The sequence below is a fragment of the Meleagris gallopavo genome, chromosome 28 (assembly GCF_000146605.3).
Source record: "Meleagris gallopavo isolate NT-WF06-2002-E0010 breed Aviagen turkey brand Nicholas breeding stock chromosome 28, Turkey_5.1, whole genome shotgun sequence".
In the NCBI taxonomy this organism is placed as follows: Eukaryota; Metazoa; Chordata; class Aves; order Galliformes; family Phasianidae; genus Meleagris; species Meleagris gallopavo.
In genome coordinates, this window is record NC_015038.2 from 3,534,690 (window position 1) to 3,549,523 (window position 14,834).

General features: G+C 54.7%; 1 long non-coding RNA gene across 1 annotated transcript; it reads left to right on the plus strand.

Moving 5' to 3' along the window:
• Positions 1 to 2,596: 2,596 nt before the first annotated feature.
• Positions 2,597 to 4,646, plus strand: LOC109371076. The gene is made up of 2 exons (XR_002121748.1): positions 2,597 to 2,777; positions 3,561 to 4,646. It is a non-coding gene; the product is annotated as an uncharacterized LOC109371076 (long non-coding RNA).
• The last annotated feature ends 10,188 nt before the right edge of the window (positions 4,647 to 14,834 follow it).

Genomic DNA, 14,834 nt, shown 5'->3' on the forward strand with positions numbered 1-14,834 from the left:
GAAGGTTATAAACCCAGAGTGGGGGGTGGGGAGGGACGGCGACCAAAGAGCTGCCACAAAGCTGAAAGGGAAGAAAGCAGCCACAAGTGTGAGCAATCAGTGGCTGATGGCCAAGCAGCAATTACAGCAGAGCCTGCTTCCTAGCCTGGGAGGGAGCCATCGGAGAGCACAATGCTGCTGAGCAGCTGCTGTGTCCCTGAGGATGCTGAGCACTTGGTTTGTCCGCCCAGGTCTGTTCATTCAGGTGATGCTGAGCAGCTGCATCCCCCCCGGGCTGCACCCACACGGTATTTGGGGAGCAGCCCTGCCATGTGCAGGGATGGGTGCCTTAGGGAGATGGGTTTGGAAATGGGTGGCCATGGGGTGGCTGGGGATGTCCCCAGATAGCAGGAGAAGTCCCTCCTCCATCCTGGCCAAAGCCCTTTCCATCATTGGGCTGCAGTACAGTTTGCAACCTGTTTCTCACTGACCCCAGGGCACAAGTGAATCAGGAGGATTCCCCCTCTGGCCCTGGAGATGAGTGGTTCCTCCAGGATGGCTTCAGGTTTAGGAAGGCTCTGGATTTTTAATTTGCAATTTAATTTGCCAATACATCCCCTGCAAATCCCAGCAGAGCAACGGGGAGGGAGAGCACAGCCTAGCAGCACCCTCCAGCCTTCCCATCATAGCTGCCATGGGGACACCAAGGAGGTTCTGGGACCTGTGGGCAGGCATACAAACAGCACAAGGGGTGCAAAGTGGGAGCTGGGAGCCCAGGGCTGGGAACAAGAAGGATGATGCTGTGTCTGGAGCACAGCCAGCGGCTGAGATGTGCACAATGGGCCAGACATCGACCAGGCGAGGTGATGCTGGGGCTGTGCAGGGATTCCTGGGCATGGCCACGGGCACTCCAGCTTCCCAATGGAGACTTTGTGAGCTCTGCTGCTCACTGGGAGCTGAGCATGGCTGCTCCTCACAGCAGAGCTTGGATGCAGCACCTGGCACCAGTCCCCTCCTGGCTGCTGTCCCTTGGCTCACAGCTCCTCTAGGTACAAACCCAGCACGAGCCAAGCAGGAGGGGGGCTGGGGCAAAGGGTGGGGAAGGGGTTTGCCATTTCTGTACACCCTCTGCTTTCTTTTCCCTGCAAAATCTCCCCCTCTCACGGGTGAGCGTTTTTGTCTCAGTTTGTGTTTAAAGCAAAGAGCAATCGGGGAGGGCAGGCAGGTGGAGCAGGAAGGGGCACCTGGGGGCACACAGCAGGGCTGGCAGATTAGGAAAATGGGCAGGAAAACCCAATCTGGGGGGAGCTGGGGGGGGGAGGGATGGTGACAGCATCGCTGGCCTCGGGCTGGGATTAATTGGTGGGTGCAGTTAAAGGAATTTTAATCAGCCAAAGACGATGCTGTCAATAAACACAGCTTTATGGCAGCATGCTGAGCACCCCAGGAGCATCACAAACCCACTGTGAGCCCACAGCCATCCCTGCCTGTCCCCATGTGTCCCCCCCCTCCCCACTGGGATGCGCCGGGCTCTCGGTCTGCTGGGGTTTGTGCTGAGGGTTCGGCAAGGAGGGCGAAGGGTGGTGGGGTTGGTTGTGTCCAGTTCCTGCTCATTTAATGTGATGAAATCTAATAAATCAATCAAGCCTGGAATGGCTTTTCTTTACAGTCAAGGAATGCAGCCTGCGCCCCGTGTTTGGCTGAGCCATGCAAGCTTTGCATGGGTTTATTCGACCCCCCTGGCTGTTCACAGCCGATGTCCTTAATGCTGCCATCCATTTGCGGGGTGGGAAGCCTGGATTCAGCCCCGGCTTGCAGCCAGGTTGCTGCAGCGCTGGGGTTTGTGCCTCAGTTTCCCCCTCCGGATGCCCCTTCCCAGTGAATGGTGGACAGCTGGCAGCACGCCTTTATAACAGAGAGACGCCTGTGGATTCTGCAAAAAGGCACTCGGAGGCAGCTGAGGACAGCCCTGCTAATTGCAGAGAGCAGAGCAGCCTCTCGTTTGCCTATTACGGTCCCAGCACCGACGCGTGGCTCCAGCACCGGCAGCACCCACAGCCCCAGCGTCCCCAAGGTCCCCTTCTGCTGGGCGTCTCTTTGGTTACACCTCACCCAGCTGCTGGCACCCAGTGCCGCCTTTTTCTTTGCCTTTACCCCCAGCAAAGGGCATTTTGGAGAGGTGAAACGACACCCAAAGGGCGGCGTGATGCGCAGCATCCTATCTCCTTTTCCTCCATCCCTTGTGCAAGGCTGCTCTCCCCACCCCACCCCACCCCAAGGGCTGAGACCCCACCATCACATCCCCCACCCCCTTTTAAAATGATTTTTTCCTTTTTTTTTTTCTAGCTGATTCATGAAATTTCCACGCTGGCAGCGCTGTGTGGCTTTAAGCTGTTTACGCGAGCTCAGGAGGCGACAGCGAGGGGTATTTTTAGCTCGCCGGGTAGCAGAGCAGGATTAAAATGCAGTCAGTGTTACAGACGCTGGGGCTGAATCAGTATTCCTGCACAAACCTCTCCGTGCCAGCATCTTCCATTGAGTGTCTGAAAAAGCCGGGTTTCCATGGAGACCCGGCTCCAGGGCAACCCGATTCCTCGTTAAAAAGCAGCAGGTAGGAGCGGTGCGAGGCACAGCCGCGCTCCAGCTGCACGAAGAGAGAGCTGCCACATCCCCATCCTCCTATGGGATGCGGAGGGGAGGGCACCGGGCTGCAAAGTGATGTTAGATGGGGGTCGGGAGCAAATCGTCCCATCCTGCCCCATCCCATCCCATCCATCCCTCTTGGATGCTGGTTTTGGGTTGGTGAATGGCTGTCGGGGTGGGGAAATGAAGCGATGCGGTGCTTTGGGGAGAGGAATTTGGGTTTGCACTGCTGTGATGGTGGGAATTTACCCCCCAGCTCCAGCAGTTCAATGAGCAGATCCTATGCTGGGATTGTGTCCTCCCCTCGAGGGGCTTCGTCCCCTGGTTGTTTCCAGCCCGGTGTGGGAGCAGAAATGCTCTATGAGGATGAAGGTGAATGCCTGGGGCTGCACTGCTTCTCCCCTCTGGGTTTACCTCTGGGTTTACCTGTGGGCCATGTGGACAAATCAGCCACAGGAATCTCCCATAGAGAAGAGACCAAACGTCAGTGATTTCCTTCTCCTGCTATCTGGAGTAAAAGAAAGTGGTGAATTCTTGCTGGATGTTTGCTAAAGTTATCCCACCTGACCCCAGCTCTGTGGTCAGGGCTCAGCTCAGAGGAATGGTGCTGGGAAAGGAGCAGAGAACTCCCAGTGTGGCACTAGGGAGGGTTTGGTGAGATGCTCAGTGCTGGGCAATGAGGGCATCATCTGCTCATCCCTGGGCCAGTGGGTCTGCAGCCCCACTGGAGGTGTTTTAGTGGGTCAGGAGATGGGTCATATGGTGAACATCAGGATCTGATTTCTCTTTTTTATGTCCCCAGCAGTGGGGTCCTGCCTCAGTCTTGGGTTTTCCAAGCAATTCCCATTTCTGGATCTGCTGAGATCCAGGCTGGAACTGCAGGGCTTCCTTCTGATTGCTTTGCATGTAACGTGATGGGACTTTTCCTGTGTGCGCAGCTTCTGCTCAGGGTTGGGATGGAGCATCTCCAGAGGAAGCAGTGCCAGCGCATCTGACAGTGGTCCCTAAGGGCTCCCAGACCCAGAGTGAGGTCCCAGAGGCAGATGGGCTTCACGGAGAGATGGGACATGAATGGAGGAGGGAAGGAGCACCAATCAATCTCACAGCAAGGTCACGGGCAGATCCAAGGCAGCAAACCCCAGATGCCATCAGGAGCCTCCAGGCCACCTCCTCTGCAATGTGGTTCAGCATTTTGATTTCCAAACCATTCCAGAGCAGCCGCGGTGGAACAAATCTGCTCAATTCTCAAAGCAGGGTTTGTGCTTTCCCATCCTTCACATAAGGAAAAAAAAAATAAATAAGAAAAAGAAAAAGAAAACCTTGCTTTTCTGCAGGAAAAGCTTCTTTGGTTTCTCAAAGCCTTTTTCAATAAAAGAGAAATGGCTGTTTAACACCCTGTGTCCTCGGAGCAAAACCTGAGTTGAGAACCCGTGTAAAACAAAATGATTTTTGCAGCAGTGTTTCTCAGCCTGATTTATTCACACTTCGGCCCAAGCAGAACGCTTTCAGTGGAAAGGTTCCTTTTGATCTAGAAACTGTTGTCTTTGGCTTTTCTTAATTGAAAACCGCTTCCATTTTCACTAATAGCTGCTCTGCCATCCCCAGCCTGCATGAAACCACTCGCATCCACTGCCTTGTTATCCAGGGTTGGGAGCAGCCGATGTGATGGGCTTTGATCTCAGGGTGTTGCTGAGGCACAGCTGCAGCACTGAGACAACGATTGGTTTGTCCTGTTCTGGGAACTAAAAGGGGAAAAAAAAAAACCCAAAAAACCCAACAAACCCATATTTCAGCCCAGCTCCTTGATTTTTGGCCACGGTGCCCGTGGGGTTGTGGGGATGCTGTTGGAGGGACTTCAGCACTTGAGGTTGTCTGCTGAACTGATGGCTTTCTTGCAGCGTTTGCCGTGGGTTAACACAGCACCCTGTGATGCTGCTGGGGTTGGAACCCACTGGGCACCAGGGTTGGGTGTCCCTGGGGCTGGGGGATGTATGCTTGAGCTGTGTGCTTCCCTAACAACCACAGCTTCTTTGGTGCACGTGTCTGGAGGAGGCTGCAGGGAACGCGTGTGCATGCATTGCCTCTTATCACCACGGCCTGCCCTGGCTGCTCCATCATTTCCTTCTTGTTTCCTCCCAGGCTGAGCTGTTCTGCATCTTTGCTTTCTGCTCACACGTAACGATGGTTGCAGAACCGTCTGCAGCAAAAATAAAAAAAAAATAAAAAAATAAAAAAAATAGAACAAAGCAACAACTGCAACAACAACAGAACCCAATAAACTGCAGCACTCCAGGCATCCATTGACGCAAATATCATTTGAACACCCCTAAAGTCTCCACCATGCAGAGCTTCTCTTGGTCAGGGGGGGCTTTGCTGCTCTGCTGCCAGCACAGCAGCCATGGGGATGGGTGATCATAGATCTGGTGAGAAATGCTGCTTGCTTGAGCACTGCAGTGCCCTGAATCTTGCATTAGGATCCCTCCATAGAAAGGAAGAAGCCCAAAGAGCAGACTGTTGGAAGGATGCTCTGGTTGCTGCCACTGGTTTACAAGCAACTCTGCAAGGCTGAACATCGCAGGGCCAGGGGAGCATCGTGAGCTGCAAACCTCACTGCATGCTCCTCACTGCATCCCCCTGCTCCTCTGCAGTGCATTTATAGCTGCCATTCGCAGCTCTTTGTTATTTTCTGCTGTTTGTTTTTAAAGAAAAAAAGCAGCTGACAGCATCCCGCTGTTCATGGAAGGAAACTATTTAGGGACACAACCAGTGGGTTTTGGAAAACGTACCATAACAGGAGAGCTGTGGTTCCTCCCAGACTCACTCCCTGCGATGCAGCGGCCGCTTTGCTGCCAGCTCAGCCAATTTCCAAGTGGAATAATTGGGAGTCAGCTGGAGCTGGGGGCTCTTCGTGCTTCCCGAGCCTTTGTCCCTCTTGGAGAAGGACGTCACCCTCCTGGAACTGGTTTAAACATCTCCTCAGAGCTGGCTGATGGGTTTGGCAGGGCTGGGTTTGGGAGAAGAAAAGGGCTTTTGAGAGGTTGGGCTGAAATGGAGCAACCGGTTGTGCTGGAAATTGGTGGTCTTTGAGGTCACCTCCAACTCAAACCGTTCTATGATTCCACGAACCCCTCCCGAGCTGAGCTGGGAAGCGATCAGAGAGGAGGTGAGGGGATGGGCAACTCCTGGTCGGTGCTGTCCTGCAGGGGGTGGGCAGAGAGGACCCTCCTTGGTGCCCCCATCCTCTGCTAAAGCCTTCAGGAGGTGTGGGCTGAACGTGGCTGTGGGGCTGTGCTCTGCTTGCACCCCATGCTGGCAATTCATGGTTTGGAACTTCTAAATTTGGCTCTTTTTGGGTGAATGGTGGGGAAGGAGGACCGCAGCGTTTCTCTCTCTCTCGTTGCATTGTCGGATCAAAGTAATCCTGGCTTTAAAGGCTTCCCATTCAGCGCGGGGCCAACGGGGAGCAGGATCGTTAAAACATCCAAGCACCGCCTTTCTATGCTTTGAAATCACTCGGGATCGCTCCAGCTTGGCAGAACCACCCTGAGCAGCTCCTGGGCCCGGCCACGTGTCTCAAAATGCAGCTGTCACCGGGCTGCGGTCTGCAAGCTCAGCCCAGAGAGCCTTCGGGGGGCTCCCTTTGGTCCTGAGGATGCTTTGTTTCTCTCTCTGTGCACAGGAAAACAGCTTTGTCTTGCAACAAAAAGCCAAGCCAGCAGCATGAGCATCTGCACAACGTACACGGACCCAGTTCTGCACCATCTGGCAGGGTCAGGATGCTGCTGAACCACCCTGATGGCAAGGGGAGGGCAGCAGCTGGGGGGCAACGGGAGCTGCTCGGGGAAGAGCCCGCACTGAGGACACTGCTGTGGGCAGATCGATGCTAATCCCATTGTGTGCGCTGCAGAGCTGGCAGCAGAGCAGGAGGGCAGCAGGGACAGCACATCCCCAGCCCTGATTGTGCCACTGGTGAGCTCAGGATGCAGCACTTCACCCCCAGACTCAGCTTCTCCATCCCAAATCCTCCTTTCTGTGCCACCTCCAGAAGGCAGCTCTGCTTTCCCTCCTGATTATTATTATTATTATTATTTAGTGGCTAGGAGAGACCATTGTGTTGGACCACTTTGACTTCCTGCATTAGGCAGGCCGTGGAGCTCCACGTGGCACTGAGCCTTATTATTAGCATTTATTACTGCGGAGGGAACGAGCACAGAAAGCACAGCTCCATGGGTGGGTAGCTTTTTAAAGCAATCACCTACGGCCATGCAACCTGTTATGAAAACTCTCTGCATAACTGAGCTGGATTTGTTAGGTGAGATGTGGGTAATTATAGGGAAATCAACGTCTTTTGATGAGTTGAGAGCCCACCGCGTTTGTTCTGGAAATGAGGGGTGTCAGTGGTGTTGTTGGGGGTGTTTCCCCCCCTGGGGGCTGTGCAGGAGAGGATGAGGGTGGTAGAGATGCTGCCTGATTCCCAGGTTAGCAGCAGTGCTATCACTGGATGCTCAATGGTAGATTTGCCCAATCATCCTCCGTGCTCAGTGCTGATGAGGGCTTTGATTCCAGTTTTCCTCCCCCTGCAGCCCAACCCCACTGAGGTTCAGCCCAGGTAGGACCTCTCTGGGCACAAAGCAGCTGTTTGGTTTGGTTTGGGAGGAAGAGGGATAGAAGATCCCAAATTGTCGAGGACACAATGGAGCTTTAGAGCTCGGAGTGGGGTTTAGGAGGTGGTCAATGGGTGTGTGATGAGACAAACCCAAGGAGCAGAGCAGGAGGAGGGAGGGATTGAGCTTGGTGCAACATAGGAGCTGCAGTCCACTTCCTCCCCATCCATCCCTCCCTCCTCTCAAAGAAACATCTGGCTTAGCCTTAATTCTGCCCACCTCTGCTTCTCCCTCCCCATCACTGCAGAACAGCTCCTGTCCCCAGTGACCCTGCTGCACCCAAAGCCACCTGCTGACCCAGGTAAAGACCTCCAGAACTTCTGCAAGCCAAACTGAGCTGCTAAAGGGTCTGGGTGAGGTTGGCATCTGGGTTTTCTTTCTCCCTCCTGCACAATGAGGGAGGATGAGAGGACCCAAGGAGCCACCAGGGCAGGGTCCAACCCTAATGCTGTGCCCCAGGTGGTGGCATGGGGAGAGGGAGGGAAGAAAGAACAAGCTGGACTCATCAAGGCATTCACAGCCCGGCTTCCCTCCTCTTTGATTTTGTTTAAATTAAGCCATCTGCCCACATTAAATGGTAAATTATCTCAGCTGCTGCCTGTCTCCCCGTGGGGAAAGCAGCTAGAGGAGGGAGGAAAGGGGGGGCAAAGGCTGCAGAGCTGCCTCTGGCTGGGACCTACAATGCTCTCATAGAGGTGCGTGCTGTCTCTTACGTATGCCAGAAGTCAGACCCAGGTAAACCAGCTTTGCTCCTTTGCCCTTGGCACAGGACTGAAAGCTGTCCCTGATCCACCTGATGATGAGCAGCGAGTCACAGTGAGAGTCAGCTCGTGTCCTTGGGAGTCCTTCTCTGGGCAGCAGCACTCACTGGAGCGGGGAGATGGGAGCCCATGTGAATCTTTAGCTCAGAGCAATAAAGGAATCCAGCGTACCGGGATGGCAGCACCAGAGCTGCCACGAGGAATGGGCAAGGCAGGACCTGGATTAGGTCAAGGTGGGCTTGTGCCTGATTTTTTTTTTTTTAAATTATGATTATTATTTTGCAAGTGGCATCAGCAAAAGGATGGCTTTTCATCATGTTAACTGAGCAAGAGCCTTCTGGTCCTCTCTGAGTGCTGGGAGGCTCTCTGGTGGAGGTCTGTCCCCAGGGAGCCCCATGCCCTGTGCTGGGCTGTGGTCAGACCTGGCGTGCCTTTTCTCACTTGGTATAACATTGGGTGAAGCTGTAGGGTCACCTCCTGCTCCCCAGAGGCATTTTGGGGCACCTCACTTCGCTCTCTGGGCTGTGATGTGTGGGTGCTGATGGGCTCCCAAGAGGAAACTCCTGGATCCATCCCAGACTGAAATAGGGATGCAGCAGTCACTGGAGCATCCCCAGGGCAGGGCGAGAAACGAGGCTTTGAAATCTTGGGATTAAAAGCAAGCTGTGCATTTTCCCCTGTCCACACCTCCTCTCTCTCACTTTTCAGCCATTATTTGTGAGTTATTTTCCAATGAGAAGACTAATATTCACAGCAGCTTGAGCCTGAGGTGTGAGAAACAACAGCAGTGCCAAAGCTCTGAATGTGCAGCAGGCACCCAGGGTGGGATGGGTGGAGTGCACTGAGTGTCAGCAGCAACTGTTGCATCTCCTTGGAGTGACGGTGACCTGGCTGCTGGCAGCCTCTACCCTGGGCTCATTAAACACCAGCAACTTGGGTCTCATAAAGCTTTCTGGAGAGATCTGGAGGAAAATCTCAGCTCTCAGCATCCTTGGGCTGTGAGATGCGTGCTCTTGTGTCCCTGCTTCTCCATCTGCCCTGTCGGATGGTTTGGAGGAGGTTGAATGGGAAACACAGGCTGGATCCCAGTGGTAGAAGGCAGGGATCGGGATGGGGCTGTTCAGTTGGGGTGATGCAGATGTGAGTTAAATCCTGCTCTGGGCTGGGGGGGCTCTGGTGTGGTGTCTGCCATCATAAAGGCCAGCAGTGCTCAAGCAGGGGGGAAGTGCTGGATAAAAGGTAATGGTGGGCTGCAGATGGGGGAATTCAGGTAGGAAGCAGTAGAAAGCCACAGAGAGAGAACAGAGGAGAGGCAAAGAGATTTTCCCCCTTTTTTTCTGCTAGAAGACAGCAGGCGATGCTTCACTTTTCCAGTAAAGCCACCCAAAGGATCCAGGCAAAAACCAAAGTGCCCAAAACAAAGCAGTTGGAGCGAGGGGAGGGAGAAAGGGATGGGATGGATGGAGCTCAGAGCCCAGGAGTTAATGGCCTGTGAGCAGGATGGATGGCAAGGGTGGGGGGCAGAGCCTGAAGGGCAAATCACACCTGCAGGAAAGATGAATGAGTGCAACCAGGATGAGCACTGCAGCTTCCCAAGGGCACTGCAGGAGGATGGGGCAGGAGTCCGCCGTGGTGATGAAAGGGTTAAACAAACAAAGCGGTCTCTCATCGTTTTCCAGCAAACATTTGGGTTTTCTTCTCCTTTGTGTGCCTCTCCTGGCAGTGTTTAGGTGCAATAAACCCACATGTGTGTGTGCACAGTCAGTGCCCTTCCCCGAGGGCTGCCGGGGAAAAAATAACCTCTTCCATCTGCAGGGCCTCTGAGCTGCGGGATGGGTGATTATCCACAGGTGTCAGATGGGGAAAGTGAGATGCAAAGCAGTGGGATGGATTGGAGCAAGGTGGGAGGAGAGCCGGCAGTGGGGCTGCAAGCAGTGGGGCTGCAAGCAGTGGGGCTGCAAGCAGTGGGGCTGCAAGCAGTGGGGCTGCAGTTTTCGCTTTGAGGGTCGCCTCAATCCATCAAGATCCCGGGCAGAGTTTGTGCTGAACTCTGGTTTTGTCTCTAATGTGAGATGGTGGAGGGGTTGGAAGTCTCCCCGGGAGGCTGTTTTCAACCCGGGTTCTCTGTGCTCTCCATCAGCTCTGCTCTTTTTTTGGATGGTTTTTTTTTTTTTTTTTTTGTTTTTTTTTTTTCCTTTTTTTCTGCACCCAGCCGGGCATCCGTCTGCAGACAGGAGAGATGAAAATGAGCTCTCATCTTCTGCGGAGGAGAAGTTCATGGAGAGAGATGGAGGAAAAGCGAAGGGAAATTAAGCAGAAATAGCTTCGGGGTCATTTAAAAATATCCCCACGACTCCCTTAAATATATACTGAGCAAGAATTCATAGTCCACGGCTGAGGGAGCTCTAGGCACCGAATGTACAGAACGTCTTTGATGAAGACCCATGGGATGGGTTGGAAGAGAGAGGTTGGGGGGATGGAGGGGGCAGGTGAGGGCTGCAGGGCAGCTCCCAGCTCCCCCCACCCCCCGATGCCCACCCATGTGATGATGCACTGGGGGATGGAGCTGCCACGGGGTGATGTTTAGGGGATGCACGGTGCTCCTTGCATCATCCAGCCTGTTGGTTTTGAGATCCCAAAGTGCTTTCCACCTCGCAGTGCTTCAGGAGTAAGAAGCCCCCCTCGTTTCTAACAGCATCCTGGACTGCAGGAAAGCTAAAAAGACAGGTCTGGATCAGCCAGAGCCATGAATTATTCACTGCTTCTCTGAGTTGCAGAGGATCCCATTACGAGGTGCAGAAGGGTCTCCTTGAGCAGCACAGCCTCACCCAGAGCTGTCAGCTCAGAAACCCAAGAGCTGGAGGGATCTCAGCTCGCACCTTCCTTCCCCAGGGCCAGCGCTGCTCCCATAGCAAAGGCGGGCAGGTTTTGACTTTGGGGCTCTGCCTGAAGGTTGGTGGGTGTCTCCTTACAGACCTGATTATTGATTGTCTCTCCTGCCTGAATTCCCACCCTGTCCAGATTGTAACTGCTGCCCTCGAGATGACGGATGGAGCTGCCAGCCTCTGATTTATTTTAATTGCCATCTTCCCTTCCCGCTAGCGATGGAGAGGCACCGTGCTGGGGTGCTTGAGCTGGAGGCTCTGGGGGCATCTGGGTGTTGTTATTATTATTTTGAGGCTGTCTGGGTTGGAGCATCTCTTCCTATCTGTCTGCTAAAGGAAAAAGTCACTCTGAAAATACATGGTCTGGGCACATGGGGGCCATCTCCTCAGTCCCCATGTGAGGGTGCAGAGCTCTACAAGCTCCTGATCAGCCCATCCCTTCGTGGCTGCTTGTGCAAAAGGCTGAGAAGCACCGTTTGCTGCAGGCTGCATCATTGCTTCCTTCCCCATCAGGGGAGTGGGGAAAGGGCCTGAGATTCTGCTGGGAGCTGGGCTGGCTTTGCACAGCATCTCTTAGCGTTGCCTCTCCCTCTCACAGCAGGTGCCCTCATCCTGCAAGCATGTCATGCTTGGCAGTGACCACAGCTTGCAGCAGAGACGGGGGCCTCCCCTGTATGCCCCCACTGTCCCTATCCAAGGAGAGTTCTCTGCCCAGGATCCCTTGCTGAGGCTGAGGGATTGCCTTGCCCTATATCAGACATTTGGGGACATTTTGGGGGCTATGTGAGGTTCCCTTGTCCAGAGCTGCCACCTGTTTGCAGGTCATGCAAGGCTGCTGCAGAGCTCACTCATCACATCATGGCGCAGCAGCGTGTCACCGTGCAGTGACATGGCAAAGCATAGAGCAGAAATTCCAATGCTTAAAGGCACCGGGCTGAAACTCGTCGGTGCTGAGCGCGAGGACCTCACCATCCTTCTGCAATGGGTACCCAAAATCTGCTGCCTCCATCCCAGTAGATATCGCTGGATGGGGATGGGGAGCAGCAGGAGGGGCCCGGCTGCTGGATCCTTTCTGCTGCTGGATCCTGGGCTGCGGTGCAGGACGTGGCCCTGCTCTGTGCTCCTCCACGCTGCCTTAATTCTTTCCCCACTTTGGGGTTTATTCTCCCCTTTCTATTAATCTCCTAATGCTAGTTGGAAAGAGAACAATTACTGTTCTAACGGCTCAGCGAATTCCTTCACTACTTATCAAAGCCGAGAGGTAGGGCAGAGGAGGAAGAGCGATGAAATGCAGAGAGAAGGAAGAGGGAGCGATCTGCCCAGGGCTGGGATGGGGTACAGCGGAGTCGGATCCAGGTCCGGCAATTCCTGGGCTGTCGGTGCCCTCTGCCGGCTGCGGGGGCCGGGGAGCAGCGGGGTGTTGGGATGCTCACAGAAGATGCTGCCAGGTCCTTGCTGCTGTGCGGTTCGCGGGATTGGTGCTGAGCTGGGCTGGATGAACGGAGGTTGGCTTTAGCTGGGCAATTAGCTGATTGACTTCAGAGCGTGGGGAGGAGAGCAAAGGGAGGAAAGACGGGCAGTGGGGCGAGCTGTTGTCGCTGAGCACATTCAGGTGTGGCAGCACAGAGCTGTCACCACTGAGCCGACCTCAGGCTCTGCAATTTGGGCTGCGGGACGCAGCCTGCTCCTCCTGGCTTTCCTCGAGGTGCTGGGAGCTGTCTCGTGGTTTGCTGCCAAGCCTCACCAGGAGCCCGTGGGGCGGATGTTCTCCAGCTATTCCTTCTTCTGGCCGAGGCAGACAGCGTCACATGAGTCGCAGTGAGTGTGTGGGGGAAGCTGAGGTCGGAGTGCACGCCTGCTCACTCTTGTGCTGCAGAGAGGCTCCCAGGAGAGCTCTTGTGGCTTTGCCTAAGTGAAGCTAACACATTTCGACATCTCTAATGGCCAGCTGGGATGCGAGTGCATCTCCAGGAAGAACGGAGACTCGTCTGGATGCAAACCTGCCAACGGGCCAACGCCTCCCCAGCGGACATGCTCAGAAGCCATCAATGCAGGGGGCTCAGCATCCCTTTGCCTCTCCTCCTCTGAGACCATTTCTGCCCTGGCTTTGAGGAGGGGATGCTCACTTAAAGCCTAGAGAAGGTTTCTGCAGAAAACAGCACGTTTCACTGCTCCTGCAGCACCAAGAGTCCCCCAGGATGAGTGTGGCTCTGCAGAGGGACCCGGAGGGCCGACTCCCACTGACTCCAAATGTAATTAGACATCTACATCTAGGCCAGGGGCTCAAGGGCCATCTGGCACTTTAATTATTCATGCACGTAAGTAAACACAGGCAGAGCACTCGTTATCTAGCTCGGGCCTGGGAGCCATTCCTGCTTATGCAGAATCATTTCTCATGGTCTGACACAGCATGCACTTCTCCAGGGTTTACTTTGGGTGCTGCCTTGCCTTTCCCTACCCCCAAACTCCCCCCTTCCAAAGGTACCAGTGCCACCAAAGCACCCATTAGACAAATCCACGTCTGCCATTGGCTGATGAAGGGTGGATAAGCTCCAGAGGAGAAGTCCCTGCTTGGAAGGAGCAGATCTGGAGGAGGGAAATGAGCTGAAGTGCCTGGCAGGAGAGCCGTCCCTCTGGCGACGTGGCCCAGTGCTCCCCCAAGGTGTCTTTTAAGCTGTGACTCATCAGCTGTGGAATTTTAATTTCTGTGTTTCGCTCCCAACCTGAGGACCTTGACGGATAGAAATCTCCAGCATTCAAAGCGTTTCCTCTCGAGCCCGTGGAGCTGTGCCACGTCCTACCAGACGTAGCCTCAAAGGCGAAGCTGAAATGTGGCGGGAGAGGATTTCCCCCCGCGTTTCGATCTCACCCGGCCAAGGAGCGATTCCTCAGCCATGGGACACCCAGGGAGGGGTGATGAAGGGGGTTAGGGTTATCCGTTCTAAACCAAAACGTTGCGTTTTTGTATTCAACTCTGCAGTGTTCTGCTCCCCAAAGGACGCTGTGGGTTGGACCTCCTTCCTGAAGCCCGGGGTGCAGCATCCTTCCTAGCAGCACAGGTCCTGGAAGGGAGGCATAAGCAGCAGTGCTGACGGGGCAGTGATTTTCCTCTGGGGAAAAGAGGAGCCCAGGCTCTCTCCTCCTCTCGTGTCTCCCCAGGAGAGCAGTGATAGGAGCTCGTTTTTCGAAGCCCAACGCTTATTTCAAGCCATTCCCATCGCTCCTAGCCCTATATTTAGACACCAGCTATTTACCCACAGCTCCAAACCCACTCAGTTTTCGCGAGGCTCGGTGAACCGCGCCTGTCGGATGGAGGTGATGTGAGAGGGAGACGCAAACCCCAACGGGCTGCTACTAAAACCGCGATTCGCTTCTCCCTCTGTTGGACGCTAACGTTCCGGGGGAGCGATCCCGTTACTGCCCACCTCCCCGAGGAGACCAATCAAGCTCAGAGCGCTCCTGGCTGACCACCGCGTTAGCCAATCCGCGTGCTCCAGACCGCAGCCAATCAGATGCCTGGGGAGATTTTCTCGTCCAATGGTAATTGAAGAGCGGAGCGTGGGCAGCAGCCCGCGCTTCTTCAGGAGTGGCGTTGGCTTCAGCCAGTCAGAGCGGGGCAGGCCGGGTTAGCAGTGGCCAATGGAGAAAGGGGACGGATAAAGTGCTGCTCGCGAGAATTTGACAGGGACGACGGGAACCTGCGGACGAATGGAGAGCGGCAGGGCGGCAGGTCAGCGACAACTGGCAGGTGAGAGAGCCAATCGAAAGGAGGAGCGGATTTCGCCCAATGACCAATGAGTAAAGGAAGTCCCTCACGGCCGAGCCGCTCCTAGTGACAGGAGAGAGCGACCAATCAGAAGGCCGCGCCCTTTCTAACTATCCAATGAGATAGCGGGGCGGGG